Raw genomic sequence first — 22,515 nt, forward strand, 5'->3', positions numbered from 1 at the left:
AAAGAAAGCACCTAGGTCATCAAAGGACCTCATACACATTTGCTTGACCACCATTAGAAGAAGGCATATCACAATTAGACATCTCATTTTCTTTCAATTTTCTTTTATATGCAAAACAATGCTTCTTAATGTGACTAATAACATCTCCTGGTGCAAGAATCAAATCTATTATCCCCATTATTATCCTTATTACTATTAGCATGATTGTTATTACCCTTACCCTTGAGTTTTCCCTGATTGTAAGAGCCCTTGCCCTTGACAAACAAATTTCACCCACTTCCCTTAGTCTTACCAGAAGCCAATAACTCTGATTCCCTATTCTTTAAAGCATCAATACATTGGTCAAGGGTAATGTTTTGACAAGCATATTTAATGGAATTCTTAACAAGAAGATAATCATTATGCAGGAAATTTAACAAGATGATAGACAAGTCTTGGTCATCTAATTTACTATTCTCCCCAGTACTGGACAAATCTTGAACCAACTTCTTAAACACATCTAAATTTTGGTCTAGACTGATAGCATGATCCATTTTAAAACCATACAACCTTTCTTTTAAATAAATCTTGTTACCTAAGTTTTTTTTTCTGATAAATCTGTTCAAGTTTAGTCCAGACTTTAATAGGGGTGTTATCCTTTTCATCTAGACACCTAATGACACTATCAGTGATGTTCCAGAGCATGCAGCCAATTGCATTCTCCATCACATCAGTCATCAACACATGGTCAATGCTTTCAAAGAAAGCATCTGGATCATCTATAGACCTAAGGAGTTTCTGTTGTGCCATGAGAACCTTGACTTTTCTTTTCAATATTCCAAAATCCCCAGTCCCATCAAACTTCTCTATGTCTACCCTAGAAATCCCCATTGGAACTCCCAAATCTAGGTACCTAGGGTTTTCACCTAACCCTACAACTCTACTAGAGCTAGTGGTAACCACAATGGGAGGAGAATCCTCCCCTGGTAGACTCAGTTCCTTGCTGAACTCCACTTTGGAGCCAGTAAATTACACCAATCAGTATATACAAGAAATAATTCACAATACTGATATAAACAATTCTGAAAAAATATAATAATCAAGAATTAATCAATCACAATTTATTAGCTAATCATTTACAATTTTCTACAGCATTAAACCAAGCATATTTTTTACATAATAGGTCAATATGAACCAAATAATAAAGTGCCAAGTTAACAAAATGAATACAATAATGCAGTCTTGTATCAATTTCTAGCTAAAAATTATGACCAGTGATTAATTAAACAATTAATATATAATCAGAATTCAATCTCATACAAGTTATCAATTATAAAATTAACCAGTCTTATTAGTACATCGTATGTAGACAACATTAACAATAGCCGAATTACATAGACCAAAAGCAACAGTGGCAGAAATTATACAAAAAACAGATTTATATGATCAAACTCTAACCAGCAGTGGTAGAAACTATATAAAATCAGATTTATATAAACTAATTCTAACCAGCAGAGGCAGAGACTTATATAAAATCAGATGTATGTTATCTGTTGGAATTTATTAATATAATTAATAAATTAGATGCCCAAGGGCAAATCTGAAAACTCACAATTAGGGCGGTTACAGAATATAGGTTATATATTTGTAACCACCGCATCACTTAAAAAAGAAAAGTGATTCATTCGTAAGAGAATCATGCCAGAGAAACGGCGGCTCCCATCTCTCTCTCTCTCCCTCCTCTGTCCAAGAAACGAAGGAAGGAGAAACCTAGTGGGGGTTTCCTTCCTTTGCCTTAGATCATTCTTCCATCTTCTTTCCTCACGGCATTTGGGTTGTGGAAATACTTCCCTTTCCTTGTGATTGTGGAATCATCCCGGTAGAGATTTGGTGGTGGAGCGAGAACGTGGATCCAGATTTACTTCTGCTGCGTATACTTTATTTTTTAGGAAAGCGAATCCAGGTTAGGATATTTTCCCATCAATTAATCGAATTGAGATAACTGGAGTTATTACCAACATTATCAAATTCTAACTAGAAGTAGTAGCAGCCGAAGCATTTTATGAACTAGATTAATCCAATAATCTAACCTACTAACCATATGAGTTTATATGAATTAAATTAGATGAAAACCACCAAGAAGCCCTAATTTAATTCCACCGAAACACCTAACTTGGCTCTGATACCAATCTGGATCGCAGATGGTGATTGACCTATACGATTTACCAAATTGAAACAAGAAAACACAAGAACTTTGATGAAGGAGTTCGGTTCAAATGAACTTTCTCTCCAGGACTCAAGATTGAGTCCGATCTTTACTATGGGATTAAAGAAAACTTACAAGATCAGGGAACTAATCTGTATACAGGATAATCAAAATTGAAACAAATTGTATACAATTTACCAATTGAAACAAGAAAACACAAGAATTTTGATGACGGAGTTCGGTTCAAATGAACCTACTCTTTGGGACTCAGGATTGAGTCCAATCTTCACTATGGGATTAAAGAAAACTTACAAGATCAGAGAACTAATTTGTATATAGGATAATCAAAATAGGCAACAATACTTCCTCAAACCACCGTCGAGTCTTCCTCTCCTTGTGTTGAACACAATCCGGTCACAACTCCTCATAAATCCTCCAAGAACGAAGAACAAAGATGAAGACAAAGAGAATAACCATCGCCATTGTCGAATCGCCAGAGCCCTCAATTTTTCCCCAAATCAGAAACTCAATTCAATTGCATAAGTAATGAATAAACCAGACCAGAGATAACATATACAACATAAGTGAACCAGCCGGTTCAACTTAACTGGCTAACCCAATCTAAAAAATCAATTTGTGATGAAACTATATAAAATCAGATTTATATGAACAAACTCTAACCAGCAGTGGCAGAAACTATATAAAATCAGATTTATGTTATCAAATTTTAACCAACAGAGGGAGAGACTATACAAATCCAATGTATATGAGGTAATAGGAATTACAAAACCAAATAAAGAACTAGGAGAATACTTCCACAATGCTCCAGCTCCCTATCTCCCAGTAGCTCTTCCTCATGCATGAGCTCTCTCTCCGTCTCTGGTTCTTCTCTTTTCTCCCTTTTTTGGTAGCTCATCCGCCTCCTTTTCAATTCCCTCAAACTTTCCTTAAGTGATAGGGTAGAAATGAATTGTAGGATTAGAACCTTTCCTTCTGATATCAACGGCTAAGATCCTTCATGTAATGACAAGAGGAATATCTAATTAGTTAGCCCTTTTTAGTAATTTCACTAGATGATGCCACGTGTGTTCAATCTGAGAAAATCATGCTACTTTAATACTGCAGCATCTCTATAGCAATTATGAAGACTTCTTCTTTGTTCCTCTTTTATATTTCATGTCATTTCTTCATCCTTTATAGTTATTTTCCTACAATGCTGAGAAAAAGAGGACTGGACAATTCCATCCATTAATTCAAGGTAAATTCATACATAAATGACATAAAAGACCTTTACAAGATTTAAAACACTAAGACTCACTAAAACAAAGAGAAGATACTCTTAAATCAAGCTTTATCTCAAGTATTAAGTTACTAGAATTAACTCTATGTCATAGAGTTATCACACCCCCCAAACTTAAAATATTGCTCGACCTCGAGCGATAAAAGGAAAAAAAACACAAAACTAAAATGCAAAGGATAATACTAAAAGACCAAAATAGAAGAATAGACAACAACCTAGCTTAGTCATGCAATTGGATAGAAGTTAGATAGATATTGCTTCTCAATCTTTCTCTAATTTTCAGTTCCAACACTTCTTGCTAATAACACTTAGATGTCATAACTTTACTTATAAGGATGCCCTCAAGTGTGTGTGTGAAAGTTAAGGATCTCGCCCTTGATTACCCTAGTCCAGCTGAATTATGGTCATCGAGCTTAGTTCGTTGATCTTATAAGTTGACAAAGTGATTACCTCTCCACTAATTAGGGACCCATATCCTTTTAAACCTCAAAAACCTGTTTTACAATATTTTGAGTGACCCACAAACTTTATCTCTTTGAACTTTCTTTTTTTTCTTAATGTCATTCCTACCTTTTTACGCAAATACCAACATTTGTGATGAAGATACCCGATTACTCAACAAGATCACATGCATGCTCATATTCTAGGCCATTATTTTACGTAAAAGTAATGAGATGACTATGTATATCAAGAAAATGGCTAAAGATGTCCTAGGTAAATCAAAAGGAAAGCTCCATTCTTATAAAGAGACTTGGTGGTGGGATAGTGAGGTTCAAGCTGCCATTCAGAATAAGAAAGCTAGTTTTAAGACATAGCAAAGAACTAATGATATTGAGGATCTTCAAAGGTATAGGTTAGATAGAAATGAAGCTAAGAAAATTGCAGGAAAAGCAAGGGAAAAGAAGTATGAAGAGTTATACATTAAGTTGGGCATGAAGGAAGGGGGAAAATCTATGAATAAGATAGCTATGATGAGGGATAGGAAGAGTAGAGATCTTGACCGTGTTACATGTATTAAAAATGGAGATGGTAAAGTATTAGTATGTGATGAGGACATTAAGAAAAGTTGGGAAATCTATTTCTTTAATCTACTAAATGAGCATACTTCAAGCACTTATAATTCGGAAGATCACACCTTTCACCAAGGCACCAATTTTCAAACTTATATACGTAGAATTTCGATGTTCGAAGTAAAAGAAGCACTAAGGAGGATGAAACTCGGGAAAACACAAGGTCCTGATGAAATCCCAATAGAAGTATGGAAGAGCTTAGGAACCCATGGACTAGTTTGGTTGACTAAGTTGTTTAATAAGATTATGAGTATAGGGAAAATGCCAGATGAATGGAGGAGAAGCGTTGTGGTTCCAATTTACAAAAATAAAGGAGATATTCAAAGCTGTAATAATTATAGGGGCATTAAATTGATGAGCCATACTATGAAATTATGGGAGAGAATAATCGAAACCCGTTTGAGACACGTAACTACAATTACGGAGAACCAGTTTGGGTTTATGCCGGGAAAATCTACAACGGATGCTATTTACCTAATTAGGAGACTTATGGAAAGGTATAGAGAATGTAGGAAAGACCTTCATATGGTATTTATTGACCTAGAAAAAGCTTATGATAGAGTCCCTAGAGCGTTAATTTGGCAAGTACTACAGAAAAGATGTGTTGCAAGTAAATATGTAGATATAGTTAAGATATGTATGATGGTTAGGTGACAAGTGTAAGAACAGTGGGGGGACAAAGTAATGAATTCCCAATTATAGTTGGGCTACATCAAGGATCAACTTTAAGCCCATATCCTTTTACACTTATAATGGATGAATTAACCAAAAACATTCAAGATGAGGTCCCTTGGTGTATGCTTTTGCTGATGCTATTGTGTTGATTGATGAGACTCAAGTGGGGATTAATATCAAATTAGAATCATGGAGAGCAACTTTGGAATCAAAAAGCTTTAAACTAAGTGGAACGAAGACAGAATATCTAGTTTGTAACTTTAGTCATGATCGGGTAGATGATGAGGTGGTGATACTTGATGATAAGGAGATTCCTCAGAGTGAATGTTTTAGGTACCTAGGTTTTTCTTTTTTTATTTTGGGTAGAAAGGTACCTAGGTTCAATCATAAGTAAAAGAGGTGATTTAGAGGATGATGTTTCCCAAAGAATTAAGATTGGGTGGATGAAGTGGAGAGGTGCGTCCAGGGTCTTATATGATTGGCGTATTCTACTAAAGCTTAAAGGAAAATTTTATAGGACCGTTGTTCGACCAACTATGATTAACGGTGCAAAGTGTTGGGCTGTTAAAAAGAATCATATAGATAAACTCAGTGTGACAGAAATGAGGATGCTAAGATGGATGAGTGGCAAAACTAGGATGGATAAGATAAGGAATGATAACATTAGAGTTGGTTTGGGAGTTGCTCCCATAAGTTATAAGCTTCGAGAAAGTCGTTTGAGGTGGCACGACCACGTTCAACGGAGACCTATAAATGCCCTTGTACGGAGAAGTGATATAATCCAGATTAAAGGAACTAGAAGAGCTAGGGGTAGACCTAAGATAACCTTAAGAGAAGTGGTGAGAAAGGATATGCATTTCTTAGGTCTAGTATCTTGCATGGCCTCTAACAGAACTGATTTGAAAGCAAGAATCCATGTAGCCGACCCCATTTAGTTGGGACAAGGCTTATTGTTGTTGTTGTTTAACGCAAAAGTAAACATGGGTTACATGCGTATTCCTGGTTACTAGCAGTGGAGCATTATTCTCTCTTCTTTTTTTTAATGCTCATATTCCGGGCCACTGTTTGACGCAAAAGTAAACATGCAGTGGAACATTATTCTCTTGGGGGAAGGGAGGGGGGCAAACCTTTGCCAATATACACAATGCACAAATTTTTGGAACAAGTCATATTACAAGCATAATTTCAATTACACACCCAAATTGGGACCCCTAATATGTCAGTCTCAAGGTTCTCATTCAACCAATTTTGAAATCCTAAACTCTCACATTGATCCAACCTTCCCAAGTTTCCCCAGGGCTTGAAGCATCACTTGGTGCTCAATAATGGGACATCACAAATATGAGTAAATGAAGACATCAGATCATTGTAGCAAAGTTGTGCTAAGACCTCCCACCAAAATCAGATTAAGAGGCACTGACATTCTTATCAACTCATTGCCATCCAAATCATATAACAACCCGATTGACTACATTTTTTTTTATTATTATTACATATATAGAAATGCACACTATCTACACGAAACATCAAACTAACATTGTTGCAGCAACAGAGAAGCAAAGCAAACAAAACCTAGGCCATCACATACGCTAAATGACTTACAAACCTTGCTGCAGCATCAAACAACAAAAATAACAGAACGGAAAAACCATAAGATAAAAAATAAATAAAGTAAAAACCGACTCTAGAATGCTACTCACAAATGAGCAAACAAAAATACATATGCTACAAATAAAGTGAACAAAACATTAAGAAACTAAGACCACATGTAAAATAAAGATGACAAGATGACATACAACATGCAAATCCTACCCCCAAACTTTAAGTGAGCAGTGTCCTCACAGCTCCAAAATAAGGGAAAACATAAAGAGATGATGGATATAACAAGCATCAGAACAAGACTTCCTTGAAATAGTATGAAGGATGGGCGGGCAATGCCTAAATATTCTCCGCATCATTAGGTCCTGTGGCCTCGGTGCCGTCACCTAGAGGAGAGAGAAGATGTGGTGGAAACTTCGGGGAAGGTGTTGAACCGGCAGCTGTTCATTCTCAAATTGCTCTGGATTGCTTGGTCTCGTGTGGCAACATAAGACCAAAAGTCTGTTTGTTGTACGCGTATTTCTTGAAGTTCCTCGAGGAGGTGGAACTGAGATATTTCCATAAGGCTCATGCATTGCTCCAATTGAGTGTAAAAAGAAGAGGATGCACTTGGGGTAGAAGAATGTGGGGGTATCGCCTCTACATCAACAGGGTTGTGCTTTAGTAAGGGATCAACTTGAGCTATCTGAGTCATGCACACAATGGTGTACCTCGTGATGGCACCCTTGTTGGGTGTTCGGGCGTTAGTATCCTACAAAGGGACGTGGTGAGCCAAGCATAAGTCAGTAAGCAAAGAAGGAAATAACAAACTACCTCCTGGCCTATGAGCACAAGCACAAATCGCATTATGAAGGCGTTGACCAACATTAACCCTACGACCTTGCAAAATGGAGTGCAGGACTAATGCTCTCTCCACTGAGACAATTTGAATGTGTGTGGAAGGCATTAATCGAGACTGTAAGAATTGATACCATACTTTGGCTTTTGGTTTTAAGGAGTTATGCATTACAGTTAATACCCCATGGACGGACTCAGACCACTCTATGCCTTCAGAACATAAATGTGTGAGAATATCATGCATCTCAATGGGATCCGCTTGAGCAAGATGGGCTGTGTGCTCATCAACTACATCCTCTAGTCCATAAAGTGCATTAATAGTTTGACTATCAATTGGAATCTGAACACCTCTAACATATACCATATCCTGGTGCAACTCCATTATGTTAGAATAAAATTCTTGGACAAGAGAAAATATAGAGTCGCTAGGATTGGTGCAAAACCTTTACCAGTTATGCATAGCAATGACTGAGAGTAAGAAGGGTAATCCATGGGCCTTAGATGGGGACAACCGAAAACCTTTCTCTTGGCAAATATTCCGCTTGCAAATCGAGGTAAATCGTGCCTCAACTTTTGTAGACACAAAAATGTTGGGGGAAGGGGATTCACTAGAAGTAGGGTTATGAGCTCAGTGGGTTTTCTTTCTAGGTGCCATGATTAATGGAGCTCTAGTAAGGAGAAATAAAACCACACCCTTAACAAGCAATAATTTGGAAACAGAAAAAAATTCAAAACATATAAGTAATGAAAAGGGAGAGTAAGAGCACTTAGCTATTGCAGAATGAGAGATTTTGTTGCAGCTGCGTTTTAGCACAATTAGAGCATCCCAACGACACACAAAAGATGACACTGGAATTGATGCTAGATAAGAACTCCGTTGCAGCAAAGAAGAGAAGAGTAGGAAAAAGAAGTGGAGATGATGGTGTATTAGCTTGGGGGTCGGGTTGTGTAGGCAAGAAGGGGTAAGAATGATGAAGATTTGTGGGCAAAGGTAGTCAGTGTCATTTTCTGTGTCATTGGGATGCTCTAGTTGTGCTAACAAAATATCTTGTTTTGCAATAGATAAGTGCTCTTACTCTCCCTTTTCATTAGTTATCTGTTTTGATTTTTTTTTTGTTGTTTTTAAATCGGTGCTTGTTGAGGGTGTGCTTATATTTCTCCTTACTAGAGCTCCATTAATCATGGCACCTAGAAAGAAAACCCGCTTAGCTTATGACCCTACTTTTAGTGAATCCCCTTCCCCCAACATTTTTGTGTCTACAAAATCTGAGGCACGATTTACCTCGATTTGCAAGCGGAATATTTGCCAAGAGAAAGGTTTTCGGTTGTCCCCATATGAGGACCAGGGATTCCCCTTCTTACTCTCAGTCATTGCTATGCATAACTGGGAAAGGTTTTGCACCTATCCTGGCGACTTTATATTTTCTCTTGTCCAAGAATTTTATTCTAACATAACGGAGTCGCACCAGGATACGGTATATGTTAGAGATGTTTAAGTCCCAATTGATAGTCAAACTATTAATGCACTTTATGGACTGGAGGATGTAGTTGATGAGCACGCAGCCCATCTTGCTGAGGCGGATCCCATTGAGATGCATGATATTCTCACACATTTATGTTCTGAAGGCATAAAGTGGTCTAAGTCCGCCCATGGGGTATTAACTGTACTATGTACCTCCTTAAAACCAGAAGCCAAAATATGATATCATTTCTTACAGTCTCGATTAATGCCTTCCACACATTCAGATTGTCTCAGTGGAGAGAGCATTAGTCCTGCACTCCATTTTGCAAGGTCGTAGGGTTAATGTTGGTCAATGCCTTCATAATGCAATGTGTGCTTGTGCTCATAGGCCAGGAGGTAGTTTGTTATTTCCTTCTTTGCTTACTGACTTATGCTTGGCTCACCACGTCCCTATGTAGGATATTGATGCCCAAACACCCAACAATGGTGCCATCATGAGGTACACCATTGTGTGCATGACTCAGATAGCTCGAGCTGATCCCTTACTAGAGCACAACCCTGTTGATGTAGAGGCGATACCCCCACATTCTTCTATCCTAAGTGCATCCTCTTCTTCTTACACTCAATTGGAGCAGCGCATGAGCCTTATGGAAATATCTCAGTTCCACCTCCTCGAGGAACTTCGAGAGATGCACGTACAACAGACTTTTGGTCTTATGTTGCTGCATGAGACCGAGCAATTTGAGAATGAACAGCTGCCGGTTCAACACCTTCCCAAAGTTTCCACCACATCTTCTCTCTCCTTCTAGGTGACGGCACCGAGGCCACAGGACCTAATGATGCGGAGAATATTTAGGCATTGCCCCCCATCCTTCATACTATTTCAAGGAAGTCTTGTTCTGATGCTTGTTATATCCATCATCTCTATGGTTTTCCTTATTTTGGAGCTGTGAGGACACTGCTCACTTAAAGTTTGGGGGTATGATTTGCATGTTGCATGTCATCTTGTCATCTTTATTTGATATGTGGTCTTAGTTTCTTAATGTTTTGTTTACTTAATTTGTAGTTTTGTTTGCTCATTTGTGAGTAGCATTCTAGAGTTAGTTTTTACTTTATTTCTTACCTTATGGTTTTTCTGTTTTGTTGCTTTTGCTATTTGATGCTGCAGCAAGGTTTGTAAGTCATTTAGTGTATGTGATGGCTTAGGTTTTGTTTGCTTTTCTTCTCTGTTGCTGCAACAATGTTAGTTTGATGTTTCGTGTATATAGTGTGCATTTCTATATATGTGATAATAAAGAAAAATGTAGTCAATCTGGGTTGTTATGTGATTTGGATGGCAATGGGTTGATAAAAATGTTAGTGGCTCTTAATCTGATTTTGGTGCAAGGTCTTAGCACAACTTTGCTATAATGATCTGATATCTTCATTTACTCATATTCGTGATGTCCCATTATTGAGCACCAAGTGATGCTTCAAGCCCTGAAGAACCTGGGAAGGTTGGATCATGTGAGAGTTTAGGATTTCAAAATTGGTTGAATGAGAACCTTGAGACTGACATATTAGGGGTCCCAATTTGGGTGTGTAATTGAAATTATGCTTGTAATACGACTTGTTCCAAAAATTTTGTGCATTGTGTATATTGGCAAAGGTTTGACTCCCTCCCTTCCCCCAAGAGAATAATGTTCCGCTGCTTTGGGCTGCCTAGTAATCAGGAGTACGCATATAAACCATGTTTACTTTTGCGTCAAACAGTGGCCCGAAATATGAGCATTAAAAAAAAAAGAAAAAAAAAGAAGAATAGAGAATAATGCTCCACTACTTTAGGCTGCCTAGTAACCAGGAATACGCATGTAACCCATGTTTATTTTTGCGTTAAACAGTGGCCTGAAATATGCGCATGCATGTGATCTTGTTGAGTAATTGGGTACCTTCATCACAAATGTTGGTATTCGTGTAAAAAGGTAGGAATGACATTAAGAAAAAAAGAAAGTTCAAAGAGATAAAGTTTGTAGATCAAACACTCAAAATATTGTAAAATGGGTTTTTGAGGTTTAAAAGGATATGGGTCCCTAATTAGTGGAGAGGTAATCACTTGGTCAACTTATGAGATCAACGAACTAAGCTTGATGACCATAATTCAGCTATACTAGGGTAATCAGGGGTGAGATCCTTGACTTTCACACACACACTTGAGGGCATCCTTATGAGTAAAATTATGATATCTAAGTGTTATTGGCAAGAAGTGTTGGAACTGAAAATTAGAGAAAGATTGAGAAGCAATATTTGTCTAACTTTTGTCCTATTGCATGACTAAGCTAGGTTGTTGTCTATTCTTCTCTTTTGGTCCTTTAATATTATCCTTTGCATTTTAGTTTTGTGTTTTTTTTTTCTCTTCCTTTTATTGCTCGAGGTCGAGCAATATTTTAAGTTTGGGGGTGTGATCATGGTGGGAGATCTCGCGAGACTCGCCGAGACTCGCGAGAACTCGTTTTGGCTGGCGAGCGAGATGGAGGCGAGAGCAGCGGTTGGGAATCCGCCGAGATCTCGCCATACTCGCCATCTCGCCTATCTCGCTTCTCGCCTTCTCGCCATTCTCGCCCGGTCTCGCGGTTCTCTTTTATCTTTTTGTGGTTTTGGCTGTTTCCTGCCTCTCTTCACTCTCACAAGGGATCATCATTCTCTACTTGACTTATGTTTATGATTTAATGACTTATATGACTTCTAATGGTTGTATTTATTTTATTCTTGTTGGTTGTGATACTCTTGGTGGTTTTATAACTTTGTTAGTTGTGCATTTGATATCTTGCTTTTCATTATTGCCTTAGGTTCTATATTACTGTTGTATAACATTGCATTCCCTAATCCTACTACATTTCGGTTTCCACTTGGGTGACTTAGATCATCCATGGGTTGTTTCTAACAATCCAGGCCACCACGTGTTCAAAGGCCTTAAATAAGCTAAATACCAAGTTTCACCCAATTGGCCCTAACCCACCGGATGGGCCACCGAGTTGCGCCAGTTGTATATCTCGCCGAGATCTCACCGAGTGGTCGAGATCTCTCTTTTCGGTGGCGAGTCTCTCCGGGCGGATCTTCTACCATGGGTGTGATAACTCTATGAAATAGAGTTAATTCTAGTAATTTAAGTTTGGGGGTGTGATAACTCTATGAAATATAGTTAATTCTAGTAATTTTATACTTAAGATATAGCTTGATTTAAGAGTATCTTCTCTTTGTTTTAGTGTTAATTCTTTTTGTTTTAGTGAGTATTAGTATTTAAATCTTGTAAAGGTCTTTTATGTCATTTATGCATGAATTTCCCTTGAATTAATGGATGGAATTGATCAGTCATCTTTTTATCTTTTATTTCCAAATTGAACTCTTGAAGCAATAGGATCCATCTAATCAGCCTCAGTTTAGTATCCTTCTTTTGTACCAAATATTTTATAGCTGAATAATCTGTGAACACAATAACCTTTGCTCCCACTAGATAAGCCCTAAACTTGTCAAAGGCAAAAAAAATTGCTAAGAGTTCTTTTTCGGTGATAGTATAATTCAATTGGGCTCCCGATAAGGTCCGACTATCATAGTAGATTGAATCGAATACCTTATTCTTGCGCTGTCCCAAAATTGCTCCTACAGCCCAATCACTTGTATCACACATGACCTTATAAGGTATATGGACCAATCCGGTGCTATAATGATTGGTGTGGAGATTAGCCTCTTCTTCAACTTTAGAAATGTTGTCATACATGCTTCATCAAAGTCTCCTTTTCAAGCAAACTACACAATGGTTTAGCTATTTGAGAAAAAGCTTTTATGAACCTTTTACAAAATCCAATATGGCCAAGAAAACTTCTGATCCCTTTCACATTTCATGGCGGTGGCAATTTTTCTATTATAGCAACCTTGGCTTTATCAACTTCTAGACTATGTTTTGAAACCTTATGCCTAAGAACAATTCCTTTTTTAACCATAAAATGACATTTTTCCTAGTTGAGGACTAGGTTGGTTTCTTCACATCTTTTTAAAACTTTTGCCAAGTTAGTGAGGCATCCAACATATGTTTCCCCCAAAATTGAAAAATCATACATAAACACCTCGACAAAATTTTCCACCATACCAGTGAAAATAGCCATCATAAACCAAATGGCATTCTTCTAAAGGCAAATGTGCCATAAGGGCAAGTAACAGTGGTCTTATGTTGATCTTCAGGAGCAATGGCTATTTGATTGTAACCTGAGTATCCATCTAAGAAGCAATAATACTCTTTTTCAGCCAATTTATCAAGCATTTGATCGATGAAGGGAAGTGATAAATGATCATTTCTTGTAGCCTTGTTAAGCTTTTTATAGTCCATACATATTCTCCAACCACTCACTATCCTTGTAGGTATCAGCTTCTTGTTGTCAATTCTCCACAATTGTCATTCCTCCTTTCTTAGGGACACAGTGCACGGGGCTCACCCACTTGCTATTTGAAATTGGATATACTACCCCAACATCTAGCCATTTAATGATTTCCTTTTTTGACACTTTCTTCATGATTGGATTTAGCCTCCTTTGCTGCTCCATAAAATTGTTACAACATTCCTCCTGCAGAATTTTATGCATGCATATTGATGGGCTAATTCCCTTGATATCTTATATGGTCCATCCTAATGCTTTGCTATATTTCTTCAGCACTTTAAGTAGCATATCCTCTTGCTCCTCTGTTAGTATTGCTGAAATGATAACAGGGAGTGTCTTGGCTTCACCCAAATAGGCATATCGAAGGTGTTGTGGAAGAGGTTTCAATTCTAACATAGGTGGCTCTTCAATTGATGGTTTGGGGGGTTTAGTTTCACATTCAGATAATCTAAGAGGCTCAAATCGACTCCCTCTAAATGCCTTAGTTGGTCTTGCCTCTAACCAAGCCATGTATCTACTTGCTTCATCATCTACTTGTTCAATTTCTGATGCTAATGAAAGCTCTAGTGGGTCTTTAATACACTATTTCTCAAACTTTTCTAGAACCAGCTCTTCAATGACATTTACATTTGAGCATTGCTCTATCTCATCTGGATATATCATTGCCTTGAGAACGTTGAAAGTTACTTGCGCTCCATTTACCCTCATAGTCAATTCTCCTTTATGTACATCAATCAATGTTCTCCCTATTGCCAAGAAGGGTCTTCCAAGAAAGATGGGCACATCTTTATCTGCTTCAAAATCAAAAACAATGAAGTCAGCAGGGAAGATGAATTTATCTACTCTTACCAACACATCTTCAATTTTTCCTTCAGGTTGAGTTAAAGATCTATTAGCCAGCTGTAGTGTTCTTGTAGTTGGTCTTGCTTCTCCAACACTAAGCTTCTTGAAAATTGACATTGGCATAAGGTTAATGCTTGCTTCAAGATCACAAAAGGCTCTCCCAATATAATTATCTCTATAGCATAAGGGATGGTGAAACTTCCAAACATAGAACAAAATTCCCTCAAAACTTGCGAAATTTCCACCGAAATTTCCCATTTTGGAAAATGCAAAACAAAACTTATGAAGACCAAAAAAAAGTCCTTAGTTTCGATCATACTGTCGAAATTTCGTGGAAACTTGGTTCAACCCAGTTGGACCAGTTGGTTAATGAGAAAAAAGATTCCCAAATTTGGTGGGAAACTTGTGAAATTTCGTGGAAACTTGGGACTTTTTCATGTAAATTTTGTAGCTTTCCCAAAATTTCAATTTTTTTGTTTATTTCATGTTTCCCAAATACCACGACAAATACCCCTTCCATTAGGACTTCCTTATCCAAAGTGCGTATTTTCTCAGGCTAGTTATCTTAAGCATGTTGATGACTAGACTCATAAAGTTACAGTTGTCGTTACCTTGACAACCATAGGCATAGAATGTCATGGGATGTCTATGTTCGTTGGTTGGAGGAGAGGATGTTATAGGCATAGTACTACTCAGTTCACAGGATGAATCCACTCTTGGCACTCCTTTTAGCACTAAGTTGTATTTTCCTTTTATTGTCAACTATTTTGAAGTTAGAAGTTATATATTGAATGTTATGTGCTTAAGTAGTTAAGTCTATAATGTACTTTTTGGATAACTTTACATTAATGTTATGTACATTGAATGACATCTACATTGATTTTTTTTAACAAAATACAACCAATGTGATATTTATACTCTAAGTAGCTTAAATACAAAATCCCACCCCAAAATACTCTCTAAAACCTGATGAAACTTGATGTCGAAACTTGTACGGAATAGTCCGCAGTTTCCTCAAAATTTTTCAAGTTTCCACCTAAGTTCCCATTTTCACCTGGTCGAAACTTGAGTTTCCCTCGAAGTTTTTACCATGCTTCCAAGATTTTTTAATTTTGGAGGGAATTTGTTTAACAAAAATGCACTACTCTCTTGTGTTATTGCCATTGTTTCGAACTCTCCAAATTTATTTTTCTTTGAAAGGATGTCTTTCATGAATTTCACATAATTTGGCATTTGTTCAGGTGCTTCTACCAATGGTATATTGATATGCAACTGCTTCAAAACATCCAAAAACTTCTTAAATTGATGGTCTTGCTGCTGCTTATGAAATCTTTGAGGAAAAGGTGGTGGGTTAAAACTCTGTTTTTCTGGAAAACGTTGCTGCAGTGATACTGTAACATTCTGTTTTGCAGAATTCGTGTGTTCCTTTTGAATAGCAACCGTATCTTCTTTCTCCCTTTTTTCTTCGATTGAAATAGGCTCCTTATGTTGGCTGGACTTTGACTGAGGTTGCTCTGGAGTTTTTCCACTCCTTAATACAATAGCTTTACAATGCTCCTTGCCTTCACGCTTAGGATTTTCTGTGTCACTTGGCAATGATCCTTGAGGTCGATTGCTTAAAGCACCAGCTAGCTGTCCTACTTGATTCTCCAGATTCCTAAATAAAAATGCTTAACTCTGAATAATTGCATCATTCTTTGCTATATACTCCTTTAATAGAATCTCTATTGATGAAGGGGTTCCATAGGCCAAGTCTTCACTTGCTGTTGAGCACTTGGAAGGTGATGAGGTCGAGTTGGGATGGAAGATGGATCGACGTATTGTCCTTGAGCATTCCAAGAAAAGTTAGGGTGCTGCCTCCAACTAGGATTATAGGTGCTCGAATATGGGTTATTGACTTTGTTGAAATTACCAACATAGTAGGTAGATTCTGGGTTGGATGGACAACTATCAGAGAAATGCTCCCCACCATAATATGTACAAATGACTGCTGTATTTTGTTGTGTTTGTACAGCTGCAGCAAGGTTCACTGATTTTAACACACTAGTTAAGGAGGACACTTGTGCAATTAGGGTTGTCATTGCATCTAACTCATAAATCCCTACTACTCTCTTATTTACAATTGCTCTCTCAGTTGGCCATTGGTAGTTGTTGTTGGCCATTCTCTCAAAAATCTCATATGTTTCATTGTAAGACTTCGCCAATATAACTCCATTTGCTAAAGCATCCACTATGGAACGAGTTTGTACATTTAAACCATTGTAGAAAGTCTCCATTTGAATCCAATGAGGAATTCCATGGGAAGGACATTTACGCAAGAGCTCTTTAAATCTTTCCTATGCCTCATGCAAAGATTCACCATCCAATTGTTGAAAACCAGTAATATTATTCCTAAGCATGGCATTCTTTGTTGGAGGGAAGTACTTCATCAAGAACTTCTCTACTAAATCATTCCATGTAGCTACGGACTGTGGAGGTAAAGAGTTCAACCATGCTCTTGCCCTATCCCGCAATGAGTAAAGGGATAGTTTTAGTCTCAAGGCTTCTTCAGTTGCTTTAGGTATCTTGAAAAAATCACTTACCTCCATAAAAGTCTAAGATGGAGATGAGGATCTTCTGTTGGCATCCCATTAAACTATCGCATAGTTTGGAGCATTTGGAACATCACAGGCTTAAGTTCAAAATGCGGCGCATGGATTTTTGGCCTTACAATGCTAGGATTCAGCTCATACAACATCGGTACAACATACTCTCTAATTGCCATATCTCTGTCATCAACCTTAGCTGCCATATTATTCTCATTATTAATAACCCCATTTCTCTCTGTTTCAACCATTGTTTGAACCGCTGTTAAACCTCGTTGCTCCCTTCTTCTTGCTTGAAATGTCCTTTCGATTTCTGAGTCAAAGGTTACCAACTCTTGATCACGCAGTGTATTCATACAAGGGTTAAAGCACCTAGGAATAAAAGAAAAGTAATCCAAGTAAAGAAAATGTTGTAAATAAAACAAAAAATTACTTCTACACCGATTATCAATGATAAAATTCCCCGGCAACATTGCCAAAAACTTGTTTGCTTGTGTCTAAAAATGCTAAGCAAGTGCACGTGTCACAATCAAGTAGTAAATAGTAAGTAGAGTATCGATCCCACGGAGAATTTTATCTTTAACTCTCAATGTAAAAGGAAGACTAATTTAAATAAAATTGACAAAATTATTTTGTGATTAATGAACTAAATAAACAAAAGACTAGTGAATTAAACTAGATGTCCTAAATGGAGAGCACGCAATAGAAGGAACTATAATAAGTGGTATGAATGTTGGGAATCAATTTCCCCTCCCTTGAATTTTGGTTGTGAATGCTACAACAACACCGCAACACAAGGCATATCAAAGAACCTGGAACAAAATTGCACACGGGGTATCTTCCAATCCACATATGCACTAACATCCTATTTCAAAACGTCATATTCCTATGGAGAATTGAACTGAGGATGTGAATTACGCCCGAGTTCCTATAGTGGTTATGTGAGATAGGTGAATATTCCTATCGTACCCACTAATTAGCTAAACCCACATAAGGATCAAGCTAACTCACGCTATTCAACATTGATCTAGCTCTAATAACTTGCCAATTAACTAAAACCACAACATTCACTCATGGATGGTCAATCAATAAATGAAATTATTCAAAAACATGCATGCTGAATACATTGTTAATAAACTGTGCTACAACAAACTAGATAATCATGGCTCAAATCACAGGTTTGGGTACTCTTATCATTCCAATAAAATAAGAAATTAGCTCATATTAAAGTTCAAATACAGAGAAATAAATGCAGCCATTAACAAAGTTTGGCTAGAATATGAATAATTAAGAACCATAAAACCAAATAGAGAACTAGGAAAATGCTTCCACAATGCTCTAGTTCCCTATCTCCAGCAGCTCTTCCTCATGCACTAGCTCCCTCTCCGTCTCTGGTTCCTCTTTTTTTTCTCCTGTTTAGTAGCTCATCCGCCTTTTTTTCAATTCCCTCAAACTTTCTATAAGTGATAGGGTAGAAATGGATTGTAGGATTAGAAACCTTTCCTTCTGATATCAACGGCTGAGATCTTTCATGTAATGACAAGAGGAATATCTAATTAGTTAGTCCTTTTCAGTAATTTCACTAGATGATGTCACGTGTGTTCAATCTGGGAAAAATAATGCTACTGCAATGCTGCAACATCTCTACAGCAAACTAAGAAGGCTGAAAATTAAGAAGACTTGTTCTTTGTTCCTCTTCTATGTTTCATGTCATTTCTTCATCCTTTATAGTTATTTTCCTACAATGCCAAGAAAAAGAGGACTGATCAATTCCATCCATTAATTCAAGGAAAATTCATGCATAAATGACATAAAATACCTTTACAAGATTTAAAACACTAAGACTCACTAAAACAAAATTTAATGAGAATTAACACTAAAACAAAGAGAAAATACTCTTGAATCAAGCTATCTCAAGTATAAAATTACTAGAATTAACTTTATTTCATAGAGTTATCAGCGAGGGGGTGTCGTAGGGTAGGGGAAGGGCAGGGGAGGATCTTGCAGAGATTGTGGGGGGTGGGTGAAGGGGCTGGGGTGTCATGGGGCTTGGGGAATGATGCTACCAGAGTATGGCAGCAAGGGGGAGGAGAATTAGGGTTGTGCAGGGATGGGGGAAGGGGCTTGGGGTGGCTGCAATTGAAGGGGAATGGGTGGGGGAGCCTTGTGAAGATAGGGGAGAGGGAGGAAGGGGCTGGGGGTTGCTGTACTTGGATTTGTATTGAGAGCTTGTTGAAATTTCTGAAAGATCATTGAAGAAGAAAGCTCCACCTAAAATTCATCTTGGCCTCCTTAAACAGGAACCATGGTCTTCAAACTCAATTCCTATTCAAATAATCAGACTTCACTTTTTTCCAAGAAAGAATAGGCTATTTATTGCCTACTAAAAGACTCCACTCCCAAGTGAGACTCCTTTATAGGTTAGGATCCCATGACATTCAATCATAACCATTAGTAATGACTCTAATTGGCACATGCTGGAACTAAAATTCTAATAACTAAAGACTAATTAACATGTGCTGAGTTCTATTCAACTAAAGACTCTAATTGACGTATGCTGAATTAAAGAAACTAAAGCCTCACATGCTGAATTAGTTAACTAAACACATGCTGAAATTAGGGATTAATTTGTGTAAGGGGGGAATAAGGTCAAAATTGGCCCCCTTATGGTTTGACCAGTCTAGGGAGGCTCCTCCTATGGGTGGGTTCTGGGCCCAAGTTAGGGTTTCAGCCAAGGGGAGAATTTTGGTTCACATCAATGTGTCTTCTGACTTTATTCAGCCACATTTTCTTCTGTAATAGGGATAAATAACCCTGCCAGGCTGCAATTCACCTGCAAGACGAAATTATTGTAAATGCAGAATATCCCATCCCTATTAATGCTCCTATTTGTGCTGTGGTTGGTCCCTTAGCTGCGGGGGCCATGTTCCAAGGCAAAGAGCCATGTACCTATCTTAAATTATTGATGAAATTTCTTTAATTTTATGTTGGATTTTGTTATTAACAATGTGCTTTTTTATTTTGGTAGCTTGTCATGTGACAATCAGATATTGCTGGATGATCATGATTCACTTGTATATGATGAATTGCTTGGTTAATTTTTACTTTCTTTCATGGAACCTGCTTTGATTCTGTTGCAACCTGTCTTCTGTGGTCACCTTGCATTTGCATGAAACACCATTAATCAAAAGCCTCTTTTTGATTCTTTTATTTTCTATTTCATATGTTATTATTTGTTTAATTTGGTTTTCATGTGCTATCAAATGTTTGGTTTTTCAGGCAATTGATGAAGCTGAAGATGAGTGGAGCCAGCACAATGCAAAGAAGCTTATTGACACTAGTGAGAAGGGTTTACATGGTTCAATCCCTAAAGACTTCCCTTACTTCCATGTCAAGTTTGGTCTAAAGAAGGGGTTTGTTCACGTAATCAATGATGAAAAGAAATTCAGAAGCAGCCTTGGATTGAATGTTATCAGAGGCATGCTACGGCCAGCCAGAAGAAGACATGTATTGTCACCGGAAGTATGAATCAGTGGACACACAAAGACAAGCAGTTGCTAGCTTTGTCCAAGAATGGGAGCCTTTTGATTGGACAAAACAGCTTGAATGACGTCAAATCTTTCACGTGTATGAAACCTCTGGTAACTAAATCCTTTACCGTGCGCATCAATGGTTTTACATGTGTGGCCATCCCTGAGCCAGCAATTGTATCATAGGTGTGATGTCATCTGCTAATTCTTGCTATTGAATCTCCTAAATGCATGCATCCCTTTCAGTTGAAGAATTCTGGTTATTTTTCATCCATATTCTGCTAGTAGCCCTTTGCTGATCTAACCTACATTTGGTGAGCTGGGAACAGTAAGAGGAGTTTGATCTATGATAGCTTCAACCATATACAGTATTGGGTGAGTTTCTATATTACCTGGGCCTGTTATTTTTCTTGTTTGGTAAACTTTTTGTATAAACTTCAATCTTTATTTGGTTAAGGTGCATTGGAGATGGATGCCGTATCTATTTGCAGAGAGGGAATGCCGTCGGTGAGTTCCGGCTTAATGGAGGTATGCCATTTATCAGACTCAGGCATATTTTCTGTGGCGATAGTTCCTTACTTTCCAGATGGTGTTGCTTTGACAGAGAAGGTATCTGGAGAATACGATTTTGGCTTCCAGACTGCATGCTCCATTGTGCAAGCTTGATTCTTGTTGGCTCGGGTAGTGAACTTACCAGGCTTTGAGGGTGCTATTTCTTGGTTATGGATGGTGATCATGCTGGGCAAAAGATCTGGTTGACTCTGATCATTTCATGCACTTTACCTTGAGAAAAATTGCCAAAGATATAGCTAGCATAGAGATAAGAACAAGATTACACTTAAGACCCCTTTTTAGTTAAAAGATGAAAGATAAAATAGGTGAGCTTGAGCTAGACATGAATCTTTGTATTATTTTTTTAAATAAATGACACTTACCTGATCTCTTAATCGACCAAATGGCATTTACACCCCTTCTTAGTTGAATGATGAAAGATACACCTCCTTTTACTTAGGGGGAAGTGAGATTTATGAGAATTGTAAGCTCGATTTGGTCACTTATTTTATTCATGAAAAAAAGTTTAGTTTGCTGAAAACCTCATTCCTAAATTATATATTATTGTGTTGAAGCCATCTTAAACCCTATAATCTGGCTAGGCAAAAAATGTCTTAACCTTTCTTTATTAGGGGATAATTGACCCATTATTCAATGAACAAGCCCCCAATATCCTTCCTTGGCTGTGGCTCAATGACTTCACTCTTCTTTCATGAGACAAAGTGTTCCTTCTTGCCAAGTGAAGCAAATCTTTCCTTCTCCACTAGCTGGATTGAGGGGCTTCTTGCATATATGCACCCAAAAAATGTTACTAGGACCACTTTTGTGGACCCAGCTAGGTTAATTGATGCTCCCCCAAGTGAAATCTTAAAGGTTGAAATTGAAAAATTGGAAAGTTAGGGTCAAAATTAAAATTGGATTGGGCCAGAGGCCTCAATCTTAGCCCAGCTCATTCCTGATGCAAGGCCTTCAATTCCAAGCCTTCAGGGATGAAAAGCCCAGTTCAAGCACAATTTAGGTTGGAGACAGGTCAAGCTAGGTTTGGGCCTTGCTATGGAAGAAGAGAAGGACTAGTTGAATCAATTGTTTCTAAGTGATCATATAATTCCTTATTTATCATTTCAAAGCATCAAGTTCAACAATGAGGCTCAGGGGTTGTTGAGTTTATGCATTAGATTCCTAGAGAATATTGAAAGTGAAAAATAAGACTAGCTTCTGTTCATCCATGACTATAGGATCTGAATCTCTGATTAAACTCTGATAGGGCATGGGCAGTACAGTTTCATGGCCCAGCTGCATTGCTTTTTAGTTGCAGACAAGAAATTAATCTGTGCCACAAATTCTCCACTCCTTAGCCCATCCCATCTTGTCTACTTTTGTCTCCGTTTCTCATTGCAGAATACAACCTACGCTAGAGGCCAAACTTGACATTTAAAACCTACATGTGCTAGCTAGCCCTGCTCCCCCA

General features: G+C 37.7%; 1 long non-coding RNA gene and 1 other non-coding gene across 2 annotated transcripts in view; both read left to right on the forward strand.

The window, feature by feature from the left end:
* The window catches only part of LOC149023543 (uncharacterized), a 50,940-nt gene extending 29,478 nt beyond the window's left edge, over positions 1-21,462 (forward strand). The window contains exons 2-4 of the long non-coding RNA XR_016171536.1: positions 20,245-20,870; positions 20,953-21,023; positions 21,100-21,462. This is a non-coding gene — a long non-coding RNA (uncharacterized LOC149023543). The remainder of the gene's footprint in view (positions 1-20,244; positions 20,871-20,952; positions 21,024-21,099) is intronic.
* On the forward strand, positions 16,673-16,779 carry LOC149023544 (small nucleolar RNA R71). Its single transcript, XR_016171877.1, has one exon. It is a non-coding gene; the product is annotated as a small nucleolar RNA R71 (small nucleolar RNA).
* Positions 21,463-22,515: the final 1,053 nt, after the last annotated feature.

This window comes from Hakea prostrata, chromosome 2 (genome assembly GCF_041222555.1).
Source record: "Hakea prostrata isolate BN-2017 chromosome 2, UWA_Hpros_2, whole genome shotgun sequence".
In the NCBI taxonomy this organism is placed as follows: Eukaryota; Viridiplantae; Streptophyta; class Magnoliopsida; order Proteales; family Proteaceae; genus Hakea; species Hakea prostrata.